Here is a 19,134-nt window from a genome sequence, read left to right on the forward strand (position 1 = left end):
AACTTAATTATTATATGTATTGTCTGTTTCCTCCCCTAATGTAAGTGAAGTAAAAGCTGTTGTCTGTTTTGTTTCATGGTGAAACCAAAGTGGCTAGAAGAGTGCCTGGCACATAGCAAGCACTTGATTAATACTTGTTGAATGAATGAATGCCAAAGTGGGTCGGGAACTCAGAGCTAAGGTCTGGACTAGAGCTATCACTTTGGAAATCATCAGCATATATGAGATCACTAAAGCCATGAAAATGCTTAAGACTGATTAGGATACAAAGAAATGAAAAGAGGGCCTAGGGCCAAGCCCTAGAGCACTACATAATTTAGAGGTCAGAGGAAGCTGAGCCACTGGAATAGGAAAGCACTTCCACACAGGAAGGAGGAGAATACACAACTTTGTTGAGAGCTGATGAGAGGTTCAATAATAAGAGGGATAGAAGTTACCACTGAACTTGGGAACAATTTATTCAGAGATAGCACAGGCTCCGTATCTCTTGCCTAGATATTTGCAGCGGTTTTGCAATATCACCTTGCCCTCTGCCTCTCCCTTTTCTTTTATATCCAATATACCAAAACCAGATTAATATTCCTACAAACAGATCATTCAGTATTTACTGGGCAAGTATGTCCTTGGGCATGCGAATGAACCTCATTGCTACCCAACTTATCCATCTAGAAAATGGGGATCAGAATGACTGCTCTGCTTCATAGGATTAGCAGGAAGAACAAATGAAATGATGAATGTGTAATGTCTGGGTCTTGCATCCGTGCAATTTGACGTTACTTATGTGGAATACAGTCAGACTGGTCTAGGCCTGCCTTCCTTTCCTGGCATTCCTGGGGATGTCTGAAATAAAAACAGTTGCTTATTCCACAAAGTTGCATTAAGAGGCATAAGTAACAAGATTACACAGTGCACACAAATGTTAGGTGAATCTGTGTCAGGACCACGAGAATTTCCATGCCGTATTATCCTTTCTATCACCCCCCCTCCCACCATTCCCTTACCATCTACCAGCTTCCATGTTCCTCCCCCGTGCTGGAGGTGGTAACTTCTCTGCTCCCAGCTTCTGAGCTTACTGAGTTGGAACTGACCTGAAGGAACTGACTTTGCCTCCCCTAAGGCTCCCAAATGGGGTTGAAGTTTGTTTCTTCCCCGGCTCCCCGTGAAGTACCCACCAAATCTTGGAAGCAGGCAGGAAATGTTGATCTCCTTTCACAGCCACAGGCCAAGTTGCCGGGGGATGACATAAGTGACGGTCTGGAGGGGTGACGTTATGGGAACTCAGGCCGAGATGAGACCCACTCTGCTTCCAGAGACCACACAGTGATTTGCAGCGTCCCCCTAGCCTCCTAAGCAGGCCTTCTAGCTTGTTCTCAAGCTAAGACTTACAGGTTGCTAACCCTCACTGGTTTCTCCAGAGGGAGGGAAGCTCATTGTCTTTCCCTGGCAGTTTTCCCTTTTCTTCTTTCCCTCATTCAAAGTGTCACAGCCTCTTCTGGGGATCACCTCTCTCTACCCCCGACACCTCCTATAAATCTTGGTCTTGGTTTTTCAATTTATATTAACACTAGAGTTAGCATACATGATAATAATTTGGTAAGATTCACTTACCCTCAAGAAGTGTATATCTCAAGGGAGCAAAATCACACATATCCACTCAACAATTTTTATTTAATACCAACTGTGTATCAGGCATTTTTCTGTTGGGTTGGCCAAAGAGTTCTTTTGGAAAAACCCAAAAGAACTTTTTGGCCAACCCAATAGGTCTTGGTGATAGATCAATGAACCAAAAAGACAGATCCCTGCCGCGCTTCCACCACAGGGGCTGTGGGTTCCATCCTGGTTGGGGAACTAAGATCCTGCATGCTGTGCAGCACGGCCAAAAAATAAAAACAAAACAAAAAGACAGATCCCTGGCCTCATGGAGTTTACATTCAGTTGAAACTACAATGGACTGTGATACGTATATCAGAATACAGAGTAACACACGTTAATTGCCATAAGTAAGGTGCAAAGACAACTGTGTGTTTTCAGATTTAGCAGTAACCAGAGAAATAGCAGCACAGGGCAAGGGGACAAGCACAAGTTTCAGGGTTGACCTGGATCCAAGTTCCCTTTATGCTGCTTGATTACCTGTGTGCCTTGGGTAGGTAACTTAACTTTGCTGAGGCTAATCTTTAAATTGAGGATGAATGCTACATATCTTATAGGGTTTTGGAGAGATGTTTTAAATCATGCAGAGCAGACATAGAACATTTAGTTCCTTTCTCATTCTAGACAACTAACTACACCCATATCTCATGCTTTTAGGATTTTCAGATTTTTGAACTAAAGGTCTGAAAAATAGGCAAAATATTTAATGTCTGTGAATTTCATTTTTTTATCTGTAAATTGGGGATTAGAATAATTACTTCCTAGGGTTATTTGAGAATTAAAAAGCCTCTAGTATAGTGCCTGGTTCATAGCAAGTAATCAATAAATGGTCATTGTCTTCCTTTATTATTCTTTCTGCCTTGTCCAGGTCACCTACATAGACTCATATCCAATGTTCAAAAGGGACTTAAAATACTCAACTATCAGGTATTTGTTGATGAAATCTACTTTGGCAGGGTTATTGTCAGGATTAAAGGAGATAAGTCATGTGCCTGGCCTAGTATCCACACATAATAAATCTCATATTCCCCATCCCCGAGAAGTCTAACTGAAAAAATATCCAAGCCCAAGATGCCACAATGGGTGATTCAGAAGGACTGGTCATACTCCATCAAAAACCACATGAGGCTCTCTTTTATGAGTAAGCAAAAGAGGAGAGTAGAAGAAGCAAAATAAAGGTGGACTAGGAGAGCAGCAAGAAGTACTCAGTAGGTAGAAGTTGGGAACTTTGGGTGATAGTTAAGAACATCTAACTTTTAAAATGTATGGCTGGTAATTTTTGCAGTTGTGATAACAGTACTATAGTTGTGTTTTAAAAAAAGCCTCCTTATTTTTTAGAGACACACACTGAAATATTTATGGATAAATTTTTAAAAGGTATTGAAATTTTTGATTTAAATTGCACTAAACTTTAAAATTTTAGGAATATGAATACTTTAGCAGTAATCTGGTTTTCTAAGCAAAGCACATACGGGCCCAGTTGATACATCATAAACATGCACGCTTATTTACAAATTATATTCTAAGCAAGGACATTCTCCATTTCCTACCCTTTTTCAATTCAAAAGCACATTATTAACTTAATTGCCCCAGATTTATTGAGCACCTACTATATATGTACAACGGTTGGGGTTTGTCAGTGTACCCATAAACTACAAGGTACACTCAGTTCAGTTTAACAAACATCTGCTATGTGTAAGCCACTAAAATATGGCTCCTGCCTTCATACCATATAAACCAGCGGGACAGCAGTGTAGCATTATCTGGGAGGCACAGATAACAATCTAGGGCAGCGAAAAATTGAGGTTGAGGTTCTTAAGGTTCATTTTTGGTTGGATAGGATGTCTAACTACAGAATGAAAGCTACTGCATATAGAACAGCCCCTCTCTTTCAAGAAAAAAAACCTAACAAAAACACTATCTAACAATAAATATTCCTAGCCATAACAGTATAGCAGTATATAGTTTTGAGATAAACAGGATTTGGGGATTGGAAGGGAACCTGGCTTTGAGATTTGATTTCACTGATGAATTAACTCTTAGTTGAAATAGAAACCAGAGCATTAATAAAAGTTTAGAGTGACTGAATGCCAGAAGTGACTGAGGCACCAAAAAGATTGCAGATTGGTTTTATCCTTCCATTCCAAATTAGGATGAGAATGAACATAATTTACCAGTTATTTTTGGCTGCAGAGGCAAAAAGCCAAAAATGGCAGGGGTGGTGGGGGGAGGGCAAGGACTGGGGAGAGTTAAGTTGCTGCCATTTAAACGTATCTAGCTGTTAACCAAAGGTGATCCAATCAAACAATAGTGAAATTGATTAGAAACCTTAACTGTCTATTATCAAATGGTAGGGATAAAATACAATAGCTTGACTTACTGATTAGGGAGGGTGGGAGGGAGACACAAGAAGGAGGAGATATGGGGATATATGTATATGTATAGCTGATTCACTTTGTTATAAAGCAGAAACTAACACACCATTGTAAAGCAATTATACTCCAATAAAGATGTTTAAAAACATACGATAGCTTGATTTTTGTTGTTTTCTTTTTCATGAATGTTATATCTGTAAAGATCCACTTTGCCAACAGTAGCTGGTATGTACTGCATCCATTTAATCAAACTCCAAGGATAAAATCAACTCCATTCCAAAAAGTAATATTTCTGGAAGCCTCAGATCTGCATTAAAAGTTCCAGGGTAAAGCTGTGTGTCTAAAGTCAGCCCCTTGAAACACCCAAAACATTAGTTTCCATTTAGAGTGTACTTAGAGGCAAAAGTTGACTCTGCTTTTCACTTCAAGGGAGCAGACTAAGGATTTCGAAACACTTCGTTTGGTAAAGTAGTGATCCCAGATAAAGAACAAAGCAGCCCAGGACCTCTCTCCTGGCCACCACAAATAAACAAGAAAGAGGAACAGCTTTACAAACAAAACAAACCGAACTATCCTCCCCTTCTGCTTTCTTCATCCTACTTGGCAGAATATCAGAGTTTTGGGGAAGATTTTGGAATATATAAGATTTGTGCTTAAGATAAAACTTAAATTTTGCTGAGGTTTAGCAGTAACTCCCTTCCAGAAGGCATTTTTTTAACATTTCTGAAAGATAGTTTAAACTTCTTTTCAGCAATTTAAGTCACACATTAAAAGCCATATTATCAATAATTCATTTCCAGTGAATGTTCTTTCTCCTAAGAATGCTTTAAATAAATACCATATTATATGATCAACCATCATTTGTTTCTGATTCGAGATCATCTGATTTCAAATTGGTAAATTTATATGCAACTGGGCTTTTTGGGGTTCAGACAGTTGCTTCATAAATCATGTCCCTGTGTAAAAACCATATCCATTTTCCTCCATCAAGAGCAATGAGACTTTTACAGGAAAGAATCCAGGCAGAAATGCCAGTATTTGAGTGATGATTTATATTTCCATTTTACATAGAAATTAACTGCACACTGAGCCTGTTACCCAGATGAACACTAACCATGGGGGGTAGGTGGCGGGATGATTGTTGTGCCTATATTACTAATACGTCCCACCCTGGATTAAGTTTCTACACCAAGCTAGAATACATCAAAATCATATAGGGTGGAGACATGTTCCTAACTGCTGCCCTCTCAAGGTAAGTTTTTGTTCCCTGGCTTTGAGCCCTCCAAGCAAACAACAGTTGTCCTACTTGTTTGTAATCCATACTTAACGAAAACCTCAAGTACTATGTTCCCTTCTTCATCTCTCCCATCCCATGAGACTTCATTAACCAAATCTGTTTTCAGATGGTTTTTAGTGTGTAATGATGAAGAGTGCATTTTACCACTTATCATCCACAAATGGGCCAAAATTACCAAAAGAGTTGAAAGTCGGCATAATTACAGTTTATCTCAATAAAACACATGTAGTCATCTTCTGGAACTGACAGAAGGGCATGAGTTATAGCACCATCTGGAATTGTGGACAAGGCAGATACATGTTGAAGCCTAAATTAATAAAAGCTGAGCAATAGCTAACAGCCCAAGCATAGGAGGTCAGCATTAATGAGATTAACTCTTAGGCTACTGTCATATGTTTACTCAACTTAATCACAAGGCCAGGTGTGAGCTTTTTTATCCTCCCTTATGCACAATGGACACATTAAACGGAGAGGGGTACAGTATGGCTGGGGGTGACCACTGGTAAATACAGGTGGGCCAATGCGGATTCTGTGGATTGGTGATTATTGCCCTGGGTCAAGAGATTTGGGAGGAATCTGTGATCGAGGCTGCAGTGGCAGCAGTGGCTGTAGTGGCACTCTGCTGCCTTCAGTGGCATGATGCTGATTTTCATCATCTTTATCACAGATGTGCAGCATCTGCCTAAAATCAAGTGGTTCTCGACTCTTGAGGCACATTACAACCACTTGGGGAGCTCTGAAAAATCCCATTGCTCAGGCGCCACCACAGATGAATGAAATCAGAATTTCTGGAGGTGCGGCCCAGACATTTGTATTTTTTAAAGCTCTGCAGGTAATTCCAATGTGCAGCCAAGGGTGAGAACTACAGGTTTAAATGTTGTGATTCACAAGGATTCAAAGCAACACAATAGCGGGAAACAAGGAGCCAGTCTTCCCATTCCATGGCACCGACACTTAACTGGAGGGTCAGTTGACTCCCTGTCCTAGGATTGCTACCTTACAACTAGGGCTATGAGGACATTGGCTTCCCCTTGGAGAAAATAGTCAGCATTGGATGGGCATTTACACTGTGGCAGGCACTGTGTGTAAATCACTGCACGTGCTCTGTCTCATTTAAACCTTGTGACATCCCTATAAGGTATATATTAGTTATTGCCTTTTACTGAGGAGGAAACTGTGGCACAGACAGGTGAAGTGATTTTCCTAAGGTCATACAGCTAGTACTCTTCACTCCTCTGAAACTAAAAAATACTTTGTCTTTCACAAACTGTCCAGAGGCCTGGGTTCTCTTTGGTCACATTGTTTTCCCAGCTAAAAAGGTTTCGTCTCCCTGGAAGGAGCCCGACATTCTACCTCACCGATACTGATGCATTAGAACAAAAATTTCAGCAAAAATCCATCAAACATCACCCATTTCCATATATGCAATTTACCACAACTTTAAGCAACCCCTAACTATGAGTTACATTTCCCCAAACATTTTGTGGTTATCCATCTTTCAACTGTGGCCTTCAGGTAGGGAATCAAACTCAGGAAACATGGTAGAAGAGGATCTGTCAAGAAAATCCACAACTGAGATTAAGAGCCAAAAGCCAAGATTCCAGAAAGGTCAGCTACTTTACCTTACGTTTCGGTGACTCTGATTGGCTCCTATTCCCCAACTTAATAATGAGCATCTATTTCAAAAAGAAACATTAATTTCCCAGAGTCAATGATCTCGCATTGTTATTATGACCGGTGAATTTTTCTAGGGTATTGTTTCACTAAAATCAAAACTGAGTAGAGGGAATGAACAAATTCCATTTCTAACAGCGTCCCACTGGGCTGGACATGTGTGAAGGATGGATGGCCCCAGGATACCAGATCAGACTGTTGTATGGTGAGCTGCAGTGAGGCAGCCCCAAGCAGGGAGGGCAGAAGAAAACCCATTAAAGCGGCTCTGAAGCCCCACTTCAAACAATGGGGCCGAGCTGCAGGCAGCAGGAAACAAGCAGCAGGCAGGCCAGTCTGGCTACAGCAATAAGGGAGTGCAGGAGGGGGTTGTTTTCCGAGCTCCAGGATGACCTCAGGTCTCGGAGGCAGAGTCCCAATCAACCACCCTATCAGCACAGCTGCAATTGTAACTCAAAAACAGTCTTTGTGTGTACAGTGGTCTACGGACTGGAAAGGGCTGAGACTGTCACCCTGGTCGTTTGAGCCCCATCTGTACTCACAGATAACAATCCCCATTAGTAATATTATCTTCAAATGCGTGTAGAACATCAACATAAATATAGCTAACATACCATTTCCATGAATACAAATGGAGTGGCAGGACCTGTACCAGGAGGATAATAATCTGTGGTATCTTTTCATTCTGTAAATAGATTTCTTTTACAGTAGAGCCATTTCTGAAAAAAAAAATCTATCTGCATATAAGAGAAAAAAATTAGAAATATGCACACTAAAATGTTAGCCATGTTTATCTCTGGCTCTTGGAATAACAGATGAGTTTTTAACCTATTTTCTTTTGTTTGTTTGTATTTTCTAAATTTCCGAAAATAAACATATATTCCTTAGGTTATTTTCTAAATTTTAAAAGGGTTTCTGGCTGTTGTAGATTTTTTTTTCAAAAATAAAAACAAACAAACAAACAACGTATAAGTGCCTTAATTTGTCCTCAGTCTCAAAGATATCATTTGAGAAAAGGGATTTGCATTTCTAAAGATAGAGCATGACACAATATATTCCTGTACCCTTTGGGGGGAAAAAAGATTCTATAAATAAGTCACAAGAGGCCCTTGACAGGGGCTCAATATCAGTAATAGAGCCAGGCCTAAACTCTAAAAGAAGAGTTGGCCAGAATACCAATTCTATTGAATTTTAGAATCCTGGCATATAAGAAACATTCATTTCTTTTGCTCTTGACTCTTGGAATCTTACCTTGAAACAATACCCAGGGTTTGGTTTGTCATTCTCTACAATGATGGAGGTGGTGGTATGCTAGAGTCAGCTCATGTCAGCTCAAGACTCTGGATTGTACACATCTCTTCCCAACGATGCATTTAGTGACATCACTTTGATAGCTTGAAATCAGATTTGGTGGGAGTATTTATACCGTGGAAATTGGCAAATGCTACAAAACAGGGCTTTCCCCTCCTCCCATAGAGAACTGGTTGTTAAACATGGGAATATCTAACTTCCCCTCCTAATTCAGCAGAGCCATGGTTTGTCCAATGCTTTCACTGGGGAGTGAAAACTTTTATTTGTAGGAAAGCAAAACTACACTGCCATAAAAACTGCAGAGGTTGGGTTCAACCCACGTTTGAACTCTGCCATTAGTGAGCTGGAGTATCTTGCTCCCCTTCCTGTGCCTCAGCTCTTTCCTCTCTACAGTGGGAGGACCAGACTATGATGTCTAAGGTCCCTTTTAGACAGGGACAGGTTATGATTCTAAGCTGAAGAGGTAGTGGTTAGAGGTTCAGACTTTGGACAGATGACAGCCCTTGGTTTATTTTTCTCTATTTCTTTTTTATTGAACGACAGCCCTTGGTTTAAATCTTCGCTCTGCATTCACTAGTATCTGTGTGACCTCAGGTGAGTTACCTAACCTCTCTGAGCCTCCATTTCCTCATCTGAAAAATAATGATAATAATAATAACGCCTTCATTATAGGGCTGTTATTAGGATTAGATGAGATCATTCTCAGCAGTCATAGTAGAGGGCACCAGTAGATTCTAACTATTACTATTAAACTTGTTCTCCCTTGTCCCTGACACAAAAATGCCTTAGAACTATAGGGAAAACTTGGTTTGCTAAGATATCTATGAGATGTTGCCTAGGCTCCCTCAGATATTTATAATCTATAACAGAGTAATCAGCACTGGAAATAGTGGTAGAGCGTCACTTGCAGTATAAATGTAGATAATAAAAGGGGGATAGAGGCCTAATATTTATTGTCCCCTATGCTAGGCCTTTCATACACACTTTATCTTGTCTAATGCTCACACTCCCTGGGCAAGCCAGGTGTTTTTCTGTTTGTCTGGGGTTTTTCCCTTCTACAGATGTAGATACTGAAGTTCAGAGATATTAGGGAACTTGCTCAAGGATCTACAGCTAATAATTGGCAGAGCCAGAAATCCTCTCTCCCAAAGAGATAGGCCCAGATATCATCTGAAGGTATTGGAAGACTGTATTTTTTTCAGAAACACGAATATCAGAGCAATTCTGTTGATTAGAAGGCACAGGGGTAGATAAAAAGGAACTCTGGAACAAAAATGCTGTTAAGCGATCTGAAAAGTAAAATCTGCAATATGTATGGAGTGGTGGAGTGTGGTGGTAGCTAAGTCCAATAATTTTCTGTAAAAACTCGCCTAAATCAAGAAGAGTGTTTTGGATAATTTAGTTTCATCTTCTCCCTAAATATTTTGCGATAGGATCCTTCCTATACATTCTACTAGGGCAGTGGTTCTCAAAATCTGGGCCTCAAATCGGCAGCAACAGCATCCTAGAAACTTGTGAAAATGCAGATTCTCAGGCCCCCATCCCAAACCTACTAAATCACAAACTTGGGAGCAAGCACCCTTTTCTTAAATCCTCCCATGTCCCAGGTGTTTATGAGGCACACTACAGTCTGAGAACCAGAGCTGTAGGTGTAAGTGGAAAGAGTGAAAAACAGAATTCAAGTGTCTAAAGAAATCTTTATATACAAATATATTGCCCTAACATGCTGATGGGTGGTGACAGTGTAGCAAAAGGGCTACAGCTTCAAGAAAGATTTAAATGATTCATCATTTTATACATAACAACTAAATCCTGCCGAACACTGAGCTTCACGTCTTTTTGCCACACATCCTACTCTCCCAAAAAGCACCTATAATTGATTTTTTTTGAAAGAGTGGTTTCTGAAAAATAAATGATGTTCAAAGGACCTTGATACTTAGTATTAACTTTGTTTCTAGTTTGGGGGCAGTGAAGGCCTGGAGATCACGGAGAGTTGACTGTCAAAACTAACCCTTACCTTTTCAAAAGCTAGAACTCAAGGTTTTAGCCAGCAGTGAGAAGGGAAAGTTTTGCTTACATTACAGAGCCTGGGCAGGGACAGTCAATCCCTCTGAAATGGCTTCTGTTCTGGCACTTAATTCTACATTTCCTCCACAAGGAATTCTGCTGCAGCCAAGGTTAGCCTTAGGGTGCCCAATAAGCTCTCAGGTGCACATCCTAGCACCCTGACTTTGCTTCATTTCAAATCACATTACTGTTTACCCCCAAAGAACTGTGCCCTATTGACAGTTTACTATTCATTACTAAGTTGAAATTAAATGAATCTGGGTTCTGGAAAGATGTAATACCCACTGTTAGAAATGTTAACAGTGGCTATTTTGGGGGAGAGGTGGTGGGATGGTCTTTTCTTCTTTATATTTATCTGCATTTTAAAATTTAAAAATAAAGTATTTTTTTAAATTATTAACTTTCTTTTCTTTTTTTTAACATCTTTATTGGAGTATAATTGCTTTACAATGGTGTGTTAGTTTCTGCTTTATAACAAAGTGAATCAGTTATACATATCTCTTCCCTCTTGCGTCTTCCTTTAACCAGTATAATTTAATTTTTAAATTTAGGGTTTAAACATAAAAATAAGCAGTATTCGGGAATTCCCTGGAGGTCCAGTGGTTAAGACTCGGCGCTTTCACTGCCGAGGGACCAGGTTCGATCCCTGGTCCGGGAACTAAGATCCCACAAGCCACGCAATGTGGTGGGGAAAAAAAGACAAAAAATAAGCAGTATTTTTAAAAGGAGATGACTGTGTGTGTGTGTGTGTGTGTGTTGGAAGGGTAGCTGGGAAGAGTCTCACAGCCACACCCTGAGCAAATAAAAATAAAACCTGTGGTCTATTGCTGAAGTTCATTACTGCATTGCCCTGTGACAGATCCCACATAGTGATACACTCACAGGACTGTATCTTGATCTTTTTTTTTTTTTTTTTTTTGCGGTATGCGGGCCTCTCACTGTTGTGGCCTCTCCCGTTGCGGAGCACAGGCTCCGGACGCACAGGCTCAGAGGCCATGGCTCACGGGCCCAGCTGCTCCGCGGCATGTGGGATCTTCCCGGACCAGGGCACGAACCCGTGTCCCCTGCATCGGCAGGCGGACTCTCAACCACTGTGTCACCAGGGTAGCCCCTGTACCTTGATCTTAAACTCAGATGTTTCAAGATGGAAAAGGAGACTTTGCTTGTAGAAGGGCAGGAAGAAGGGGAAAAATCAAGAACAACAAAATAAAGTTATTTCCAACTGGGATAAATAGTGATGCTATGTGCAAAGAAAAACCATTGAGGCTGTATTTCTTCAGGTAGCAAGAAATAGAAATTAAACACACATACACAGAAGCAAGAGAGTAAAACAAGCTACCCATATATTCACTGCCCGAGGCTTGTAATCAGAGATAATTTCTGCCAGAGAGCACACCGACCTTTGTAAATTGCCTGGATAATTGACATCATATTACAAAACCTCGTCTTCCTTGATCAACATGGCAAGGTTTTGGGTACATAGGGATCTTGATCAGAACACTCTGGCCTGCAGTCCTTGCTTTGGACTTGGGTGAACACAGGCATTAGGAGGAGTATTCATAAGCCTGTCATGAAGTGTGTGTGTGTCTGTGTGTGTGTGTGTGTGCACGCGTGGGGCACGCGTGCCCTCATGCATGCATGCGTACTTCTAGATAGAAAGGGAGGGACACACTTGACCTGTAGAAACAAATTCTAAAAATGTGCTAATGTGAATGCAACCCAACATTGTACCCTGGAAGGTGTGAATTGCAAAGTGCTTCCCTCAAAAGTGGACTTTCACTTTGCCAGGAAGCAAGGAGCCAACGTGCTTTGTACCCATGCTTTGCAGAATCCTCGTGACAACTTTGAGGAAGATAGTAATCTCTTAATGGCCAAAAAACCGTATTCTGAGAGAAATTAACCACAAACACGTCCCATGTAGAGAGCATTTGCTATCTATCTGGCGCTGGGCTACATGCTTTCTATGTATTATCTCACTGAATCCTCACTAATCCAATCCAGGTTGAGAATATTCTGGAACGTTCAGTGGTGTGCCAGGTAGTCCCTGAAAGCCACAGCAGCGTAAACCTGGTACATGTATTTGGAGCACCAACTTTAACTTCAAACATTATTTTATTTATTTATTCATTTTTTGGCCATGCCACAAGGCACGTGGGATCTTACTGCCCTGACCAGGGATCAAACTCGCACCCCCTTCAGTGGAAGCGTGGAGTCTTAACCACTGGACCGCCAGGAAATTCCCTCAAACATTATTTTAAATATTCAAACAAACACAGTTACATTATGGATGAGACTACAAAGCAGGTCTGGATTTTAAGATAAAGCATGAGCATCAAACTTATGGAAGGCGCTTTGGGCCACCATGCTAAGGCCCCTAAAAGGTATGTGCTGACTGACCTCTGTCATTGGCATTACACTCTGTTATACTCCTTCTAAACAAGGTAGCAGGCAATTTTTGTCTATCATTTCATGCGATTTGCTAGAACTTGGGTTCCTTATGAGAATGTCTTAATGAAAGGAATATATATGGTTTTCTTTCCTCTTATCTATTCCCTCCCTGTGGAATCCCATTATATAGTTTCCTTGGCATCAGAGTGATAGGCCACTGGTTGAAGAGATGATGAGTTTTCTGACAGGCAGGCTGAGCTACACAGGGTAGTGGTGGCAAGAAATAAGAAAGACCAGACAAGGCCACAGTCCTCAGTGTTTGGTCCCAGTGCCCTTCCCTCTAAGGCTTGTGTTGTACTGCTCAGGGCAGTGAAAAGCCAGGTCTTTTGAGAAATTCCTTCTCAGTGGTAGTCAAGTAAGCCTCCTTCTCTTTGCCTGATTATCACTTCCCAAACAATCTCCCAAGTCATCTTCTCTTTGTATCGTGGAAGACAATGAGAAAACAGGCTTCAGTATACAGAATACCTCCTGGCCAGCCTTGGTAGATGGCCGTCAATTCTGCCTCTACGGCCCTGGGTTATATGTGAATCAACCTACCGTTCATTTATGAGTCTACAAATATTTGAATACCTGTATGGAGGCTTTGTGTTGAGTCTCAGGAGGATGAAAAGAAGATTAGGAGAAAAGGCTAAAGGAATTCGCAACACCAAAAGATCACTTCCCACTGAGGTGGCATTTAAGTGGGCTTTAAAGGATGGGAAGAATTTCATTAGCTAGAGATTATAGGGTGAGGGAGAGGCATTCCAGGGGGAAGGGACAGCATAAGCAAACATTCGGTAGGGGAAGGGGTGGTGGGAAAGATTGACCCAGCGAAGCACAGGGAATAACCAGGAAATGCAAGATAAGTACTCCAGGATGTCTGAGATTAGGGTATATTTTGGAAGGGGTGGGAAAGCAAGCTAGAAAGATAGAGCTTGAAAGGGTTTTAGTGTCAGACTCAAGGGTTTGATTTTATTTAATTGGCAGGGAAGCACCATTAAATGTTTGGATAGAAAGCAAAGCTATCAGAGAAGTGATTTAGAAAGATTAATACAAGGGAGTGGGAAAACAAGAGAAACATTGCAGATGAGACAGGTAGGAAGCATATACTCAGATAAACTGAAACCAACAAACTTCATGGAATAATTCCAGGCTGCTTAGTTCACTTCTACCGTATAAGTGCTTTATTGTAGGACACTGACTATAACAACTTCTGAACACACATTTCCCCCTAAAAATGTTATTTTCTGTGATAACAACTATTACAGGCATATTGCAGCCCTGACCTTTGAACCTTATGACTTGGAAACCTTCCCTCTTTCCTCATATTAACACATCCTCATTCGTCAGAGGGGAAAGGAAAGGCTTTCCAACAATAGCCTTTTTTTAGGATGGTCTTTAGATTCTCTTTCCTCACTTCATTTAAAAAACTAGACCTTTATAGGGTAGCAAGACCTCCATGCTACCATTAGCCACCCCCTCCCCACTCTTAAATCACCTGTGCTAATTTGCTGACCAGACTTCTGAGGTTACAAGCAAATATCATTTAGGAAGAAAAACATGCCATCTCTATGGCAACCTGAAAGTTTGAGAGGGAGCCCACCTTGAAAACACCAAACAATGGTCTCTTTGAGAAGTCTCCAGGGCCTGGGTTAGACAGCCTCTCTTAAGAGCTTAGCTGTTGTTAGTGTATCCACTTCTCAAACCCCCAAGTATAAGCCCTAACTCTTGAAATTCCTATGCAAGTGGTCTCTTTTCTTTCCACACCTCATTGACATATAAAGTTGTGACGCTAAGAAAAAAAAAGCAAATTCATTCATATAGTGGATAATTACTGAGTACCCGCTGTGTGCAAATCATGTGCTAAATGCTCTAGTGATGATATAATAAAAATGACAAGGTCATACCCATTGAGATGTCAGGATCTATCCAGAGAGACCCATGGGAGGCTGTGACCAACAGTATCAGGCACCCATTTTGCAATGACCTCCGTAGGAGATGCCAGCATTGCAGAGATCATATGCTTGGATTTTCCAATCCAGTGCTAATGACATTCTCTCTTCTATCCCACCTAAACCATTGAAAATGTACAAGAAATTTCAGTATTTTAGGATCCAAAGTATATCTTCCAATTGTTTCTTATACCTTGAAACATATAAAGGTTCTTTGACAGAAGAGGTTGCCTGGATTTTGGTTCAGAAAATAGAATAACTGTATTTGTGTCTTCGTTCAACACATATGAATTGAACTCTGCCACGTGTTATACACTACTATACAGATACAGTGGTGAACAGGGCAGACAAGGACACTGGCCTTGTGGAGCTTACGTTCTAGGGAGAGTACTCAGATAATATGTAAATACAGATAGCAGATGGTTTCAGAGAGTGGATACAGACAATGAAGTAATCACAGTGCGATGTGATAGAGCACGGCAGGGAGGCACCTACTTTAGATAGGTGGACAGGGGAGGCTTCTGTGAGGGAATGACATTTGAGTGGACATCTGCATGATGTAAAGAGTCAGTCATGAATATCGCTTAGGGAAGAAAGTTATGGAGAGAGGAAATAGTGAATACAGAGTTTCAGAGGCAAATAATATTATTAACTCTGTGACAGGCACTGTTCAAATGCTTTACCTGTTGAAGTCATTTACTGATAATTCTCACCAGAATCCCCTGAGGTGGATACTATTAATAACCCCAGTTTTCATAGGTGGAAACTGCATGATATACAGAGAAAAAGAGACAAAGAGAGGTTTCAAAACTAGCTTAAAGTCAATAGCTATTATGGGGGAGGAATGGAGCGAGGGTTTGGGGTTAGCAGATGCAAACTATTACATATAGGATGCATAGACAACAAGGTCCTACTGTATAGCACAGGGAATTATATTCAATATCCTGTGACAAACTGTCATGGAAAAGGATATGAAAAAGAATGTATCTATATATATACACAACTGAGTCACTTTGCTGAACAGCAGAAATTAACACAACACTGTAAATCAACTATATTTCCATAAAATAAATTTTTTAAAAAGTCAATACCTATTAAATGACATGACTAGGATTGAAATCTAGGCAATCTTGCTCCATAGTCTGTACCTAAACCATACAAGGGGGAGGTGTCCAAGCAATATAAGAATCTATCCTTAAGAGTTGAAATTTGCATAACACACACTGAAAAGTCTTACATAGCAACCTAGGAAGTTATGGGGCTAACCCAAGTAGCTGGGATCCTAGGAAGCAGGTGGGTATGAATAGTGAAATAACTCACTTTATATTGAATCAGATTTAAAACATGGGATTTTGATCTATGGAGTTGTGACTCAGCACCCAGATTTAAACTTTTCTATTCAGAAGCATCATAAAAAGGGCAGGAAATAACAGAGTGTAGGAATATTAACCCTCTTCATAAACAACAACCATAAATCCAAGTTTCCATCACCTACCTAAGACCTCTCCAAGAAAAACAGTCTGATTAAATAAGTGTGAAGAAGCTGGCAACATGTCATCAACGTAGACAAGTCAGTTCAGGGGTATAACTATCATTCTTCATTTCCCTGGAATTTTTTTTCTTTATTAGGTCCCATTTGTTTATTTTTGTTTTTATTTCCATTACTCTAGGAGGTGGATCAAAAAAGATCTTGCTGTGATTTATGTCAAAGAGTGTTCTGCCTATGTTATCCTCTAAGAGTTTTATAGTGTCCGGTCTTACATTTAGGTCTCGAATCCATTTTGAGTTTATTTTTGTGTATGGTGTTAGGGAGTGTTCTAATTTCATTCTTTTACATGTAGCTGTCCAGTTTCCCCAGCATCACTTGTTGAAGAGACTGTCTTTTCTCCATTGTATATCCTTGCTTCCTTTGGCATAGATTAGTTGACCATAGGTGCGTGGGTTTATCTCTGGGCTTTCTATCTTGTTCCATTGATCTATGCTTCTGTTTTTGTGCCAGTACCATATTGGCTTGAAACTGTAGCTTTGTAGTATTGTCTGAAGTCAGGGAGTCTGATTCCTCCAGCTCCGTTTTTTTCCCTCAAGACTGCTTTGGCTATTCGGGGTCTTTTGTGTCTCCATACAAATTTTAAGATTATTTGTTCTAGCTCCGTAAAAAATGCCATTGGTTATTTGATAGGGATTGCATTGAATTTGTAGATTGCTTTGGTAGTATAGTCATTTTCACAATCTTGATTCTTCCAATCCAAGAACATGGTATATCTCTCCATCTGTTGATATCATCTTTAATTTCTTTCATCAGTGTCTTATAGTTCTCTGAATACAGGTCTTTTGTCTTCCTAGGTAGGTTTATTTCTAGGTATTTTATTCTTTTTGTTGCAATGGTAAATGGGAGTGTTTCCTTAATTTCTCTTTCAGATTTTTCATCCTTCGTATATAAGAATGCAAGAGATTTCTGTGCCTTAATCTTGTATCCCACAACTTTAACAAATTCATTGGTTAGCTCTAGTAGTTTTCTGGTGGCATCTTTAGGATTCTCTATGTATAGTATCATGTCATCTGCAAACAGTGGCAGTTTTACTTCTTCTTTTCCAATTTGGATTCCTTTTATTTCCTTTTCTTCTCTGATTGCCATGGCTAGGACTTCCAAAACTATGTTGAATAACAGTGGTGAGAGTGGACATCCTTGTCTTGTTCCTGATCTTAGAGGAATGCTTTCAGTTTTTCACCATTGAGAATGATGTTTGCTGTGGGTTTGTCGTATATGGCCTTTATTATGTTGAGGTAGTTGCCCTCTATGCCCACTTTCTGGAGAGTTTTTATCATAAGTGGGTGTTGAATATTGTCGAAAGCTTTCTCTGCATCTATTGAGATGATCATATGGTTTTTATTCTTCAATTTGTTAATATGGTGTATCACATTGATTGATTTGCGTATATTGAAGAATCTTTGCATCCCTGGGATAAATCCCACTTGATCATGGTGTATGATCCTTTTAATGTGTTGTTGGATTCTGTTTGCTAGTATTTTGTTAAGGATTTTTACATCTATATTCATCAGTGATACTGGTCTGTAATTTTCTTTTTGTGTAGTATCCTTGCCTGGTTTTGGTATCAGGGTGATGGTGGCCTCATAGAATGAGTTTGGGAGTATTCCTTCCTCTGCAATTTTTTGGAAGAGTTTGAGAAGGATGGGTGTTAGCTCTTCTCTAATTGTTTGATAGAATTCACCTGTGAAGCCATCTGGTCCTGGACTTTTGTTTGTTGGAATATTTTTAATCACAGTTTCAATTTCATTACTTGTGATTGGTCTGTTCATATTTTCTATTTCTTCCTGGTTCAGTCTTGGAAGGTTATACCTCTCAAGAACTTGACCATTTCTTCCAGGTTGTCCATTTTATTGACATAGAGTTGCTTCTAGTAGTCTCTTAGGATGCTTTGTATTTCTGTGGTGTCTGTTGTCACTTCTCCTTTTTCATTTCTAATTTTATTGATTTGAGTCCTCTCCCTCTTTTTCTTGATGAGTCTTGCTAATGGTTTATCAATTTCATTTATCTTCTCAAATAACCAGCTTTTAGTTTTATTGATCTTTGCTATTGTTTTCTTTGTTTCTATTTCATTTATTTCTGCTCTGATCTTTATGATTTCTTTCCTTCTGCTAACTTTGGGTTTTGTTTGTTCTTCTTTCTCTAGTTCCTTCAGGTGTAAGGTTAGATTGTTTATTTGAGATTTTTCTTGTTTCTTGAGGTAGGCTTGTATAGCTATATACTTCCCTCTTAGAACTGCTTTTGCTGCATCCCATAAGGTTTTGGATTGTCGTGTTTTCATTGTCATTTGTCTCTAGGTATTTTTTGATTTCCTCTTTGATTTCTTCAGTGATCTCTTGGTTATTTAGTAATGTATTGTTTAGCCTCCATGTGTTTGTGTTTTTTACATTTTTTTCCCTGTAACTCATTTCTCATCTGATAGCGTTGTGGTGAGAAAACATGCTTGATATGATTTCAATTTTCTTAAATTTACTTAGGCTTGATTTGTGACCCAAGATGTGATCTATACTGGAGAATGTTCCATGCACACTTGAGAAGAAAGTGTAATCTGCTGTTTTTGGATGGAATGTCCTATGAATATCAATTAATCTATCTGGTCTATTGTGTCATTTATAGCTTCTGTTTCCTTACTTATTTTCATTTTGGATGATCTGTCCGTTGGTGTAAGTGAGGTGTTAAAGTCCCCCACTATTATTGTGTTACTGTCGATTTCCTGTTTTATAGCTGTTAGCAGTTGCCTTATGTCTTGAGGTGCTCCTATGTTGGGTGCATATATATTTATAATTGTTATATCTTCTCCTTGAATTGATCCCTTGATCATTATGTAGTGTCCTTCCT

At 39.9% G+C, this 19,134-nt stretch overlaps 1 protein-coding gene across 1 annotated transcript in view; it reads right to left on the bottom strand.

Annotated features, from left to right (window-relative positions):
• COL4A6 (collagen type IV alpha 6 chain) overlaps positions 1-19,134 on the bottom strand; it is a gene marked incomplete at both ends in the record, with an annotated part of 287,744 nt that overhangs the window by 186,882 nt on the left and 81,728 nt on the right. The gene's annotated exons all lie outside the window — the stretch shown is intronic.

This window comes from Hyperoodon ampullatus (assembly GCF_949752795.1).
Source record: "Hyperoodon ampullatus genome assembly, chromosome: X".
Lineage (NCBI taxonomy): Eukaryota > Metazoa > Chordata > Mammalia > Artiodactyla > Ziphiidae > Hyperoodon > Hyperoodon ampullatus.